This window comes from Leucopleurus acutus (assembly GCF_964270905.1).
Source record: "Leucopleurus acutus genome assembly, chromosome: X".
Classification (NCBI taxonomy): domain Eukaryota; kingdom Metazoa; phylum Chordata; class Mammalia; order Artiodactyla; family Delphinidae; genus Leucopleurus; species Leucopleurus acutus.
In genome coordinates this window covers 90913280-90926692 of record NC_139148.1, presented here as the reverse complement: position 1 = coordinate 90926692, position 13413 = coordinate 90913280, and the positions used below count along the sequence as shown (strand labels likewise).

Genomic DNA, 13413 nt, shown 5'->3' with positions numbered 1-13413 from the left:
CTACTATATTCTGCACCTGAAAACTTTAAAGATACTCACCCATTCCCTATCCAAATTACATACTTTTATTTGCTTTCCATTCTGCACAACACCTTTACCCATGACTTGCAAATGAGGTAACTATCCAGTCACATATCAATGAGTTAAGTAAATTTTTCTCAATCAAATTTGTAAATTTTCCTTCCTTAATCCCACCCTTCTGTCTCCTATCAAAGTGGCCATTACAGCTTTTACCCTCGTTTAAGGCAGGGATCACATCTATGGTATATTCTCTGTGCTGCAATGGCACCCTGCTGGAGGCACAAATACACATTCAGGTAATGCGGTTTGGATTCTAAGGAGGAGCTAAATTCCACTCTATCATTCTGACCCAGATCTGGGTGCTGGCATCATTTCTAAATAGGAGTATCAGCCCTTTAATTACTGTCTCAGGAACCCAAGAATCCAAATTAGTCATGCACAAAACTTTCTTCCAATATAAATCCCTAACACCAGGGCCAGTAGCTACATAAGGCACTCAAAGCTCAGGTATTCCTAAAGGGCACGCTTTATGTTATTTCCTTTGCAGCAGCCTTCTCCACTTGGCTGCCTAGTATTCACATTACAGAGCAGAGTTCAAGTTTCTTATCTTAGTTAGATGTCTCTTGAACATCCTTCTATTACCCTATTCCTTGTGTGGGAGTCATTGGCTTGTGGCTTATGTACCAATCTCCCCACTACTTCGTAAACTCCAGAGTTGAATTATCTTTCAACACTGAATGCCCAGTGCCTAGCACAGTGCCTTGCATCGTTCATCACTGAATAACTGTGAAATAAATTACCACATAAAGATTAAAAAAAGTCTCATTTTAACCTATTCTGCTAATCTAGGCCAGAGTGCTTAAACATGTTTCTCTTTCTCTCCCCCTCCCCCCCACAATTCATGTTGAAAGATTTGGCACTGTGAGTGGCTGTATAAAGTAAAGCCTGTGACGTGGATTGGATGCGAATGGTCAACTAGATGCTTTTAGGTGCAAGTGACAGAAAACAGAATTCTTAAATGACTTATATTTTAAAAAAAGAATTTATTGGATCAAATAACGAAAAATTCCAGGTGAACAAGTCTGTATTGATGGCTCAAGCAAGTATCCAAGATCCCATGCCTCATTCCTTGACTTTATCCTCTGCCTCTCATCCATTTCAGATTTGTCTGTCATGGTCATAAGATGGCTATAGCAACTCCAGAACTTACATTCATACAACTATAAGTCCACTGACAAGAACATGAACCTCTTTCCCAGAAGTGTGCATGAAAGTCTCACTGAATCTCTTTTGCTCTATTGAGGTCATATGCCCACTCTTGAACTAATAATTGATGCTTAGGGGAATGCAAGGCTCTAACTGGCTTAGGCCTAGATCATGTGCCTACTGTAAGCACATGGCTGAGAGTGTGAAGAAGTGATCAAAGAGTAAATAAAAGTGTGGTTTCAAAAAGAAAAGTGAGAGGGACGAGGGGAAGATGGAGGAAGAGTAAGACGCGGAGATCACCTTCCTCCCCACAGATACACCAGAAATACATCTACACATGGAACAACTCCTACAGAACACCTACTGAACGCTGGCAGAAGACCTCAGACCTCCCAAAAGGCAAGAAACTCCCCACGTACCTGGGTAGGGCGAAAGAAAAAACAGAGACAAAAGAATAGGGACGGGACTGCGCCAGTGGGAGGGAGCTGTGAAGGAGGAAAGGTTTCCACACACTAGGAAGCCCCTTCGCGGGCGGAGACTGTGGGTGGAGGAGGGGGGGAGCTTCAGAGCCGTGGAGGAGAGCACAGCAACAAGGGTGCGGAGGGCAAAGCGGAGAGATTCCCGCACAGAGGATCGGTGCCGACCACCACTCACCAGCCCGAGAGACTTGTCTGCTCACCCACCTGGGCGGGGGTGGGGGGGCTGGGGCTGGGAGCTGAGGCTTGGGCTTTGGTCGGAGCGCAAGGAGAGGACTGGCGGTGTGAACACAGCCTGAAGGGGTTAGTGCACCACGGCTAGCCGGGAGGGAGTCGGGAAAAGGTCTGGAGCTGCCGAAGAGGCAAGAGACTTTTTCTTACCTCTTTGTTTCCTGGTGCACGAGGAGAGGGGATTAAGAGCACTGCTTAAAGGAGCTCCAGAGATGGGCGCGAGCCGCGGCTAAAAGCGCGGACCACAGAGACGTGCATGAGATGCTAAGGCTGCTGCTGCTGCTGCCACCAAGAAGTCTGTGTGCGAGCACAGGTCACTATCCACACCTCCCCGCCGGGGAGACTGTGCAGCCCACCACTGCCAGGTTCCCAGGATCCAGGGACAACTTCCCCAGGAGAACGCACGGCGAGCCTCAGGCTGGTGCAACGTCACGCCGGCCTCTGCCACCACAGGCTCGCCCCCACTCTGTGCCCCTGCTACCCCCACCCCGGCCTGAGTGGGCCAGAGCCCCCGAATCAGTGGCTCCTTTAACCCCGTCCTGTCTGAGTGAAAAACAGACGCCCTCCGGCGAGCTACATGCAGAGGCGGGGCCAAATCCAAAGCTGAGCCGCTGGGAGCTGTGAGAACAAAGACGAGAAAGGGAAATCTCTCCCAGCAGCCTCAGAAGCAGCAGATTAAAGCTCCACAATCAACTGGATGTACCCTGCATCTGTGGAATACATGAATAGACAATGAATCATCCCAAATTGAGGAGGTGGACTTCGAGAGCAATATTTATGATTTTTTTCCCCTTTTCCTCTTTATGTGAGTGTGTATGTGTATGCTTCTGTGTGAGATTTTGTCTGTATAGCTTTGCTTCCACCATTTGTCCTAGGGTTCTATCCGTCTGTTTTTTTTAATATTTTTCTTAATAATTATTTTTTTATTTTAATAACTTTATTTATTTTACTTTATCTTCTTTCTTTCTTTCTTTCTTTCCTTCCTCCCTCCTTTAGACAATGAATCATCCCAAACGGAGGAGGTGAACTTTGAGAGCAAGATTTAAAAATTTTTCCCCTTTTCCTCTTTTTGTGAGTGTGTATGTGTATGGTTCTGCATGAGATTTTGTCTGTATAGCTTTGATTCCACCATTTGACCTAAGGTTCTATCTGTCCGTTTTTTCTTTCTTAATAATTATTTTTTAATTTAATACCTTTATTATATTTTACTTTATTTTACTTTATCTTCTTTCTTTTTTGCTTTTCTTCTTCCTTCCCTCCCTCCATCCTTCCTCCCACCGTCCCTCCCTCCCTCCCTCCCTCCCTCCCTCCTTTCTTTCTTTCCTTCCTTCTTTTCTCCTTCCTTCCTTCCTTCCTTCCTTTTTCTTTCTTTCTTCCTACTTCTACTAATTCTTTCTCTCTACTTTTTCTCCCTTTTATTCTGAGCCGTGTGGATGAAAGGCTCTTGGTGCTGCAGCCAGGAGTCACTGCTGTGCCTCTGAGGTGGGAGAGCCAACTTCAGGACACTGATCCACAACAGACCTCCCAGCTCCACATAATATCAAACGGCGAAAATCTCCCAGAGATCTCCATCTCAACGCCAGCACCCAGCTTCACTCAACAACAAGCAAGCTACAGTGCTGGACACCCTATGCCAAACAACTAGCAAAACAGGAACACAACCCCACCCATTAGCAGAGAGGCTGCCTAAAATCATAATAAGGCCACGGACACCCCAAAACACATCACCAGACGTGGACCTGCCCACCAGAGAGAAAAGATCCAGCCTCATCCACCAGAACACAGGCACTAGTCCCCTCCACAAGGAAGCCTACACAACACACTGAACCAATCTTATCCACTGGGGACAGACACCAAAAGCAATGGGAAATATGAACCTGCAGCCTGCAAAAAGGAGACCCCAAACACAGTAAGATAAGCAAAATGAGAAACCAGAAAAACACACCACAGATGAAGGAGGAAGATAAAAAACCACCAGACCTAACAAATGAAGGGGAAACAGGCAGTCTACCTGAAAAAGAATTCAGAATAATGATAGTAAAGATGATCCAAAATCTTGGAAATAGAATAGACAAAATGCAAGAAACATTTAACAAGGACCTAGAAGAACTAAAGATGAAACAAACAACGATGAACAACACAATAAATGAAATGAAAGATACTCTAGATGGGATCAATAGCAGAATAACTGAGGCAGAAGAACGGATAAGGGACCTGGAAGATAAAATAGTGGAAATAACTACTGCAGAGCAGAATAAAGAAAAAAGAATGAAAAGAACTGAGGACAGTCTCAGAGACCTCTGGGACAACATTAAACGCACCAACATTCGAATTATAGGGGTTCCAGAAGAAGAGGAGAAAAAGAAAGGGACTGAGAAAATATTTGAAGAGATTATAGTTGAAAACTTCCCTAATATGGGAAAGGAAATAGTTAATCAAGTCCAGGAAGCACAGAGAGTCCCATACAGGATAAATCCAAGGAGAAATACGCCAAGACACATATTTATCAAACTGTCAAAAATTAAACATAAAGAAAGCATATTAAAAGCAGCAAGGGAAAAACAACAAATAACACACAAGGGAATCCCCATAAATTTAACAGCTGAACTTTCAGCAGAAACTCTGCAAGCCAGAGGGAGTGGCAGGACAGATTTAAAGCGATGAAGGAGAAAAACCTGCAACCAAGATTACTCTACCCAGCGAGGATCTCATTCAGATTTGATGCAGAAATTAACACCTTTACAGACAAGCAAAAGCTGAGAGAGTTCAGCACCACCGAACCAGCTTTACAACAAATGCTAAAGGAACTTCTCTAGGCAAGAAACACAAGAGAAGGAAAAGACCTACAATAACGAACCCAAAACAATTTAGAAAATGAGAAGAGGAACATACATATCGATAATGACCTTAAATGTAAATGGACTAAATGCTCTCACCAAAAGACACAGACTGGCTGAATGGATACAAAAACAAGACCCATATATATGCTGTCTACAAGAGACCCACTTCAGACCTAGAAACACATACAGACTGAAAGTAAGGGGATGGAAAAAGATATTCCATGCAAATGGAAACCAAAAGAAAGCTGGAGTAGCAATTCTCATATCAGACAAAATAGACTTTAAAATAAAGACTATTAGAAGGGACAAAGAAGGACACTACATAATGAGCAAGGGATCAATCCAAGAAGAAGATATGACAATTGTAAATATTTATACACCCAACATAGGAGCACCTCAATACATAAGGCAAATACTAACAGCCATAAAAGGGGAAATCGACAGTAACACATTCATAGTAGGGGATTTTAACACCTCACTTTCACCAATGGAGAGATCATCCAAAATGAAAATAAATAAGGAAACACAAGCTTTAAATGATACATTAAACAAGATGGACTTAATTGATATTTATAGGACACTCCATCCAAAAAGAACAGAATACACTTTCTTCTCAAGTGCTCATGGAACATTCTCCAGGATAGATCATATCTTGGGTCACAAATCAAGCCTTGGTAAATTTAAGAAAACTGAAATTGTATCAAGTATCTTTTCCAACCACAACGCTATGAGACCAGATATCAATTACAGGAAAAGATGTGTAAAAAATACAAACACATGGAGGCTAAACAATACACTACTTAATAACGAAGTGACCACTGAAGAAATCAAAGAGGAAATCAAAAAATACCTAGAAACAAATGACAATGGAGACACGACGACCCAAAACCTATGGGTAGTAGCAAAAGCAGTTCTAAGAGGGAAGTTTATAGCAATACAAGCCCACTTTAAGAAACAGGAAACATCTAGAATAAACAACCTAAACTTGCACCTAAAGCAATTAGAGAAAGAAGAATAAAAAAACCCAAAGTTAGCAGAAGGAAATAAATCATAAATATCAGATCAGAAATAAATGAAAAAGAAATGAGGGAAACGATAGCAAAGATCAATAAAACTAAAAGCTGATTCTTTGAGAAGATGAACAAAATAGATAAACCATTAGCCAGACTCATCAAGAAAAAAAGGAAAAAGACTCAAATCAATAGAATTAGAAATGAAAACGGAAAAGTAACAACTGACACTGCAGAAATAAAAAAGATCATGAGAGATTACTACAAGCTACTCTATGCCAATAAAATGGACAACCTGGAAGAAATGGACAAATTATAAGAAATGCACAATCTGCCAAGACTGAATCAGGAAGAAATAGAAAATATGAACAGACCAATCACAAGTATTGAAATTGAAACTGTGATTAAAAATCTTCCAACAAACAAAGCCCAGGATCAGATGGCTTCACAGGCAAATTCTATCAAACATTTAAGGAAGAGCTAACACCTATCCTTCTCAAACCCTTCCAAAATATAGCAGAGGGAGGAACACTCTCAAATTCACTCTACGAGGTCACGATCACCTTGATACCAAAACCAGATAAGAATGTCACAAAGAAAGAAAACTACAGGTCAATATCACTGATGAACATAGATGCAAAAATCCTCAACAAAATACTAGCAAACAGAATCCAACAGCACATTAAAAGGATCATACACCATGATCAAGTGGGGTTTATTCCAGGAATGCAAGGATTCTTCAATATATGCAAATCAATCCATGTGATAAACCATATTAACAAACTGAAGGATAAAAATCATATGATCATCTCAATAGATGCAGAGAAAGCTTTTGACAAAATACAACACCCATTTATGATAAAAACCCTCCAGAAAGTAGGCATGGAGGGAACATTCCTCAACATAATAAAGGCCATATATGACAAACCCACAGTCAACATCATCCTCAATGGTGAAAAACTGAAAGCATTTCCAGTAAGATCAGGAACAAGACCAGGTTGCCCACTCTCACCACTCTTATTCAACATAGTTCTGGAAGTTTTAGCCACAGAAATCAGAGAAGAAAAGGAAATAAGAGGAATCCAAATTGGAAAAGAAGAAGTAAAACTGTCACTGTTTGCAGATTACATGACACTATACATAGAGAATCCTAAAGAGGCTACAAGAAAACTACTAGAGATAATCAGTGAATTTGGTAAAGTAGCAGGATACAAAATGAATGCACAGAAATCTCTGGCATTCCTATATACTAATGATGAAAAATCTGAAAGTGAAATCAAAAAAACACTCCCATTTACCATTGCAACAAAAAGAATAATATATCTAGGAATAAACCTACCTAAGGAGACAAAATACCTGTATGCAAAAAATTATAAGACACTGATGAAAGACATTAAAGATGATACAAATAGATGGAGAGATATACCATGTACTTTGATTGGAAGAATCAACATTGTGAAAATGACTCTACTACCCAAAGCAATCTATACATTCAACGCAATCCCAATCAAACTACCACTGGCATTTTTCACAGAACTAGAACAAAAAATTTCACAATCTGTATGGAAACACAAAAGACCCCGAATAGCCAAAGCAATCTTGAGAAAGAAAAACGGAGCTGCAGGAATCAGGCTCCCTGTCTTCAAACTACACTACAAAGCTATAGTAATCAAGACAGTATGGTACTGGCACAAAAACAGAAAGATAGATCAATGGAACAGGATAGAAAGCCCAGAGATAAACCCACACACATAGGGTCACCTTATCTTTGATAAAGGAGACAGGAATGTACAGTGGAGAAAGGACAGCCTCTTCAATAAGTGGTGCTGGGAAAACTGGACAGGTACATGTAAAAGTATGAGATTAGATCACTCCCTAACACCATACACAAAAATAAACTCAAAATGGATTAAAGACCTAAATGTAAGGCCAGAAACTATCAAACTCTTAGAGGAAAACATAGGCAGAACACTCTATGACATAAATCACAGCAAGATCCCTTTTGACCCACCTCCTAGAGAAATGGAAATAGAAACAAAAATAAACAAATGGGACCTAATGAAACTTCAAAGCTTTTGCACAGCAAAGGAAACCATAAACAAGACCAAAAGACAACCCTCAGAATGGGAGAAAATATTTGCAAATGAAGCAACTGACAAAGGATTAATTTCCAAAATTTACAAGCAGCTCATGCAGCTCAATAACAAAAAAACAAACAACCCAATCCAAAAATGGGCAGAAGACCTATATAGACATTTCTCCAAAGAAGATATACAGATTGCCAACAAACACATGAAAGAATGCTCAATATCATTAATCATTAGAGAAACGCAAATCAAAACTACAATGAGATATTATCTCACACCCGACAGAATGGCCATCATCAAAAAATCTACAAAGAATAAATGTTGGAGAGGGTGTGGAGAAAAGGGAACACTCTTGCACTGCTTGTGGGAATGTGAATTGGTACAGCCACTGTGGAGAACAGTATGGAGGTTCCTTAAAAAACTACAAACAGAGCTACTATATGACCCAGCAATCCCACTACTGGGCATATACCCTGAGAAACTATAATTCAAAAAGTGTCATGTACCAAAATGTTCATTGCAGCTGTATTTACAATAACCCGGAGATGGAAACAACCTAACTGCCCATGGGATGTATGGATAAAGAAGATGTGGCACATATATACAATGGAATATTACTCAGCCATTGAAGAAACGAAATTGAGCTATTTGCAATGAGGTGGATAGACCTAGAGTCTGTCATACAGAGTGAAGTAAGTCAGAAAGAGAAAGACAAATACCGTATGCTAACACATATATATGGAATTTAAGGAAAAAAATGTCATGAAGAACCTAGTGGTAAGACAGGAATAGAGACACAGACCTACTAGAGAACGGATTTGAGGATATGGGTAGGGGGAAGCGTGAGCTGTGACAAAGCGAGAGAGAGGCATGGACATATATACACTCCCAAACATAAGGTAGATAGCTAGTGGGAAGCAGCCGCATAGCACAGGGAGATCAACTCGGTGCTTTGTGACCACCTAGAGGAGTAGGATAGGGAGTGGGGGGGATACGCAAGAAGAAAGAGATATGGGAGCATATGTATATGTATAACTGATTCACTTTGTTATAAAGCAGAAATTACACACCGTTGTAAAGCAATTATACCCCAATAAAGATGTTTAAAAAAAGAAAAAAGAAAAGTGAGTGAATTCTGGATGGCAAAATAAACAATGCCCAATTAATATACACACATAAAAATTACCTAAGAATTCAATCAAGGAAACACGTGGTTGCAAATTAAAATCGCTGAATGGAAATACATTATAACAATTTTATTATATGGCTATGAGAAGGGGAGACACACACATTAAGTCATTTTCTTGATTCCATGAACTCATGTATCTTCCACTCCTCAAAGACTGGAAAATTGTACCTCCCATGATACATAAGTGTTTTTACAATGCCTTCATAATGGGCATGTGAAGGGCAGGGACCGGTTCTACAATCTCAAAAGGCTATTATAAAATAACCTAGTAATTTACTCAATAACGTAAATGGAATTACCTTGGCTTGAATATTGAAACACACACAAGATTGCTTATTTGTCTGTAGTCCAGACAGTATGGTTTTCATATGACCTTAGAAAAGAAAATTTAATATTTACATAGGATTTTGTATTTTACAAAGTAAGAATTATATTTCTCCATGCTTTAAATATGTGAAAATTGCAGCCAAAACAGATCTTACAAACAGGTCTGCTAAAGCCCAAATCATCTTTAACAAGATAGATCTATCTTCACCCAATAACCAATTAACCAAATAATTGATAGCTTTATTTTTTGAATTTTTGGTGATTCAAATGTCTTTCATATAAGAGCTTTAAGTCTGAACAAAATAAATTTCCACTGTTACAAATCACTGTATCAATGAGCATCTCTAAGTGGTTTAACAAAGAATAGAGGGAAGAGATTGAGTAGAAATAAAGACAGCACACAGCGAAAACAAATTGTGATACTTAACATAGTAAATTGTATTTTGGCCATATTAAAATAATCAGGCATATAAATATGATTGTGAAAATGTTATTGGAGGTATTCTTATTGGAACAACAATATGGTCCTCATTCTTCAGTAATAATCTGGCTTAAAACACAACCAAAGCAGCAGCTAAAATCTCATCCTGGAAAATGACTGAAGTCCATGGGAATACCCTAGGAAAAAGGTTTTCAAATAATAAGCATAAAATAAAACTTGAAATTACACTTTAATTAGTCTATCTCTCTCATGCGAAAAACTAAGGTCCAGATCATATCAGAGACTTGCCTAGGGTCACAAAAAGTATAACTCTTAAATCACTAGTTTTCAAAGTAGATCATGTTTACTCTGTGGTTATAAAAGAGATCTACAGAGAAAAGAAAAAAATATTAAATATCCATAATATTTTGTGTGTGCATTTTATTTTGTACATAATATGTTTGCAGAGCCGTGTGCACTCAATTTTTTCTTATCATTATACCCATTCAAAATCCTTTGTAGAGAGACCACTGTGTTAAAATTATTACCCAGACCTGGACCAGACTTTCCCGCATCACCTTTTTGACCCCTCCTCAAATCCAGACATATCTGCTACTAAGCAGTGCAACTCTGCCAATCAACTGAACACACAGTCTCTTTGTCAGCTGGGGACTGGGAATCAAAATTATTTCAGCTAGGATTTTTAAATTCTTATTTCTTTATCTGCCTGCTTCAAAATATCATCATTCTTCCTTAAAGTATGCTGATTAAAAAGAAGAAAGAAACCCAACTATTAAAGTTACACTGCTTCTTCTGCTGTGAATACTCAAAAGAAAATAAGAAATTTTAATAAAATATAAACAACCAAAACACCTCTCACCTTATCTAATACAAAATACAAAATCACCTTGGAGGATTTTTTGAAATAGATATAGTCAGTACCTGACATGCTAATTGAGTTATCAGTCCTCAAAGGCTGATGAAGAGTGAATCAATTATCACATATACTTTATTTTGCAGCCTATACACTGATAAATAACACTGGGGCCACCCTCTATTGGGCTTCTGCCCAACATCCCTGGGACTGACACTCTGCTGGAGGGAAGATATAGACGGTAAAATAGAAAGTGTGGGGGAGTAAATCTACACTGATTACAACCTAAGTTTAAAAGTTAAATTTAGGAGATCCTACAGCTCAGAGTTACTTAAGTATGCAGCATTTTCAACAAGGAAAAATCTCAAGACATGGCAGAAAGAAGCAGTGACCATGGGAATATTGTTCTTTCTCCCTAGGTTTAAAAAGAAGCTCAAAATATACATGAGCCTCTGTAGAACACTTTCCTTAAAATTTTATAGTGCAGGACAATCTTCAAATGAGTTATTTGGGCATTTCAGAAGTCTACATTCCCTTGGATGGTGATCAAAATAGGTGGGCCTCCTCAATGCACTCCTCCCTATAACAGAATGCAGCACAGCACAATAGTTAAGGGACAGGTTCTAGAGTCAGACTCTGACTTTGAATCAGGGCTCTGACACTTACTAGTTGTACGGTCATAGGCAAGGTATTTAATTACTCTAAATCTCAGTTTCTCCATCCACAAAATGGAGATCAAAGTAGAGTCTAATAGGGTTGCTGTGATAATTACATGATTTTATAAATTGAACCTGACAAAGAGTACCTGATAAATTGTGGTTGCTATGGTGGTGGTGATTGGAGATGAGCATTACATCAAGCTTCCTGAGGATTTAAGTTGCTATCTAAAATACAGGATGACCATGGTCTATCATTCTTTTGGGTTATTCTTATTTAGCATTTCCTTTTTCACTCACTGAGTATAACATGTAGGGACCTGTACAGAGAATCATATCAAGCCAGATTCCTGCCTTCAAAGAAATGACTCTCATTTGGCTTCTGTATTGCACACTTATGATTGTGAAAGGCAGCACTCACAGTTCATATCTTCCACAGTAGTGATTGAAATTCAACTTACCAGACTGAATCCTGACTCTGGCATTTCCTTTCCAAAACATGGGTTACAATGTGGAGAAAGGGCTAAGATTGTTCTGGGGGCTTCCCTGGTGGCGCAGTGGTTGAGAGTCCGCCTGCCGATGCAGGGGACGCAGGTTCGTGCCCCGGTCTGGGAAGATCCCACATGCCACGGAGTGGCTGGGCCCGTGAGCCATGGCCACTGAGCTTGCACGTCCGGAGCCTGTGCTCCGCAACAGGAGCGGCCACAACAGTGAGAGGCCCGCGTACCACAAAAAAAAAAAAAAAGTGTTCTGGGAATAGGTAGAAATGGAGAAAACAGGAGCCCCATGAATTCATAAGGTCATTATTTAAACCTGGGATAGGAAGAAGAGGTGCTCAAAGCCTAACTCACCTTTTTGCCTCAAGGTAGATGACTGGCCTTGGGCGAAAATAACCCTGGATGTCATGACAATTAGGTAATACATTCATATAACTTATTAAAAGAAAAGAAAAACGTTGGTCAGTAATGACTAAGCAGGTGTCCAAATCTTTCAATGAAAGTGGCGACAGGAGAGAAATACCAGCTGATAACATGATTGGCTTCACCAAGTTAGCAGCTGAGGCAATTCTGAGATTCAAACAGAAACCAAGCCATCATGCTCAAATTTAGTGATAACCCTTTAGAAAGGCTTAAGAAAAACCCTGCATATGGGAAAGATTATGCTAACTAGGTACCTTGCATTATGCCCACACATAATAATGCAGACTCACAGCTGTGAACACACATCTGGATAGCATGGATGTGATTCCAGTCAATATCTAAGGGAACTATTATATCAAGGCAAGTGCCAGTTGAACATGTTTGAAGCCTACAAAAGTTCTAATTTTAAGACAAACAGCCTGTTTCAGACAATAGGATTATAAACCTACATGATATATCTTTTATAATTATTGCTATTTTGTCAGAGAAGACTTTTCTATGTACTGCAAAAAAAAAAGGAAATCTACCACATCTTTCAGCATTCCTTAAATATCTGTGATCTTTTCTATACAGGTTTAAGAATAGTAATAATTACCCAACAAAATAATTACCCAACATGGCTCTTTGCTGTCTTATTAAGTGACCTCAGAAAACTGACTCTTGCCCTTTCTTAGCCAACACATGCATATTTCCTGGATTAAGTACCACAAAGTTATACCATCAATGGCCAGTGCCATCTTCAGCAAAATACAAGAAGTATAAAGTCCTCTGGAATGGTAAGGTCAACAGCTATTTGAGGCACATGATGTGCAAGGTTCCATGTTGAGGAATCTAAAGATGTCCTAGTCTGTTATTAAAATAAAATGAGATATGTGCTAAGCAGCCCATAGAAAGTTAGCAGCTGAAGAAACCTTAAGGAATGTCAAGTTCAATCTCCTCATTTTTAAAATTTCCTCATGTTACTGATGAATAAGCTAAAGCTCCTTTTTATGCACTTGGTTAATGGCAGTACCAGGGCAAAATTTTGGGTCTCTTGATTCTCATATTGGTACTTTTTCCACTACATCACAGCATGCTCAGCAACTCTGGGAAGGAAGGGGTAGAATTTGCTTCTCAGCAGAGATCTGGAAAAGCTGCAATGGAAAATCTACACTC

At 39.5% G+C, this 13413-nt stretch overlaps 1 protein-coding gene and 1 long non-coding RNA gene across 3 annotated transcripts in view; both read right to left on the bottom strand.

The window, feature by feature from the left end:
• The window catches only part of LOC309978510, an 88302-nt gene extending 84657 nt beyond the window's left edge, over positions 1–3645 (bottom strand). For both annotated transcript variants that reach the window (XR_014327132.1, XR_014327133.1), the window contains exon 1: positions 3315–3645. This is a non-coding gene — a long non-coding RNA (uncharacterized lncRNA). The remainder of the gene's footprint in view (positions 1–3314) is intronic.
• IL1RAPL2 (interleukin 1 receptor accessory protein like 2) overlaps positions 1–13413 on the bottom strand; it is a gene marked incomplete at both ends in the record, with an annotated part of 1088726 nt that overhangs the window by 964525 nt on the left and 110788 nt on the right. The window lies entirely within an intron of this gene.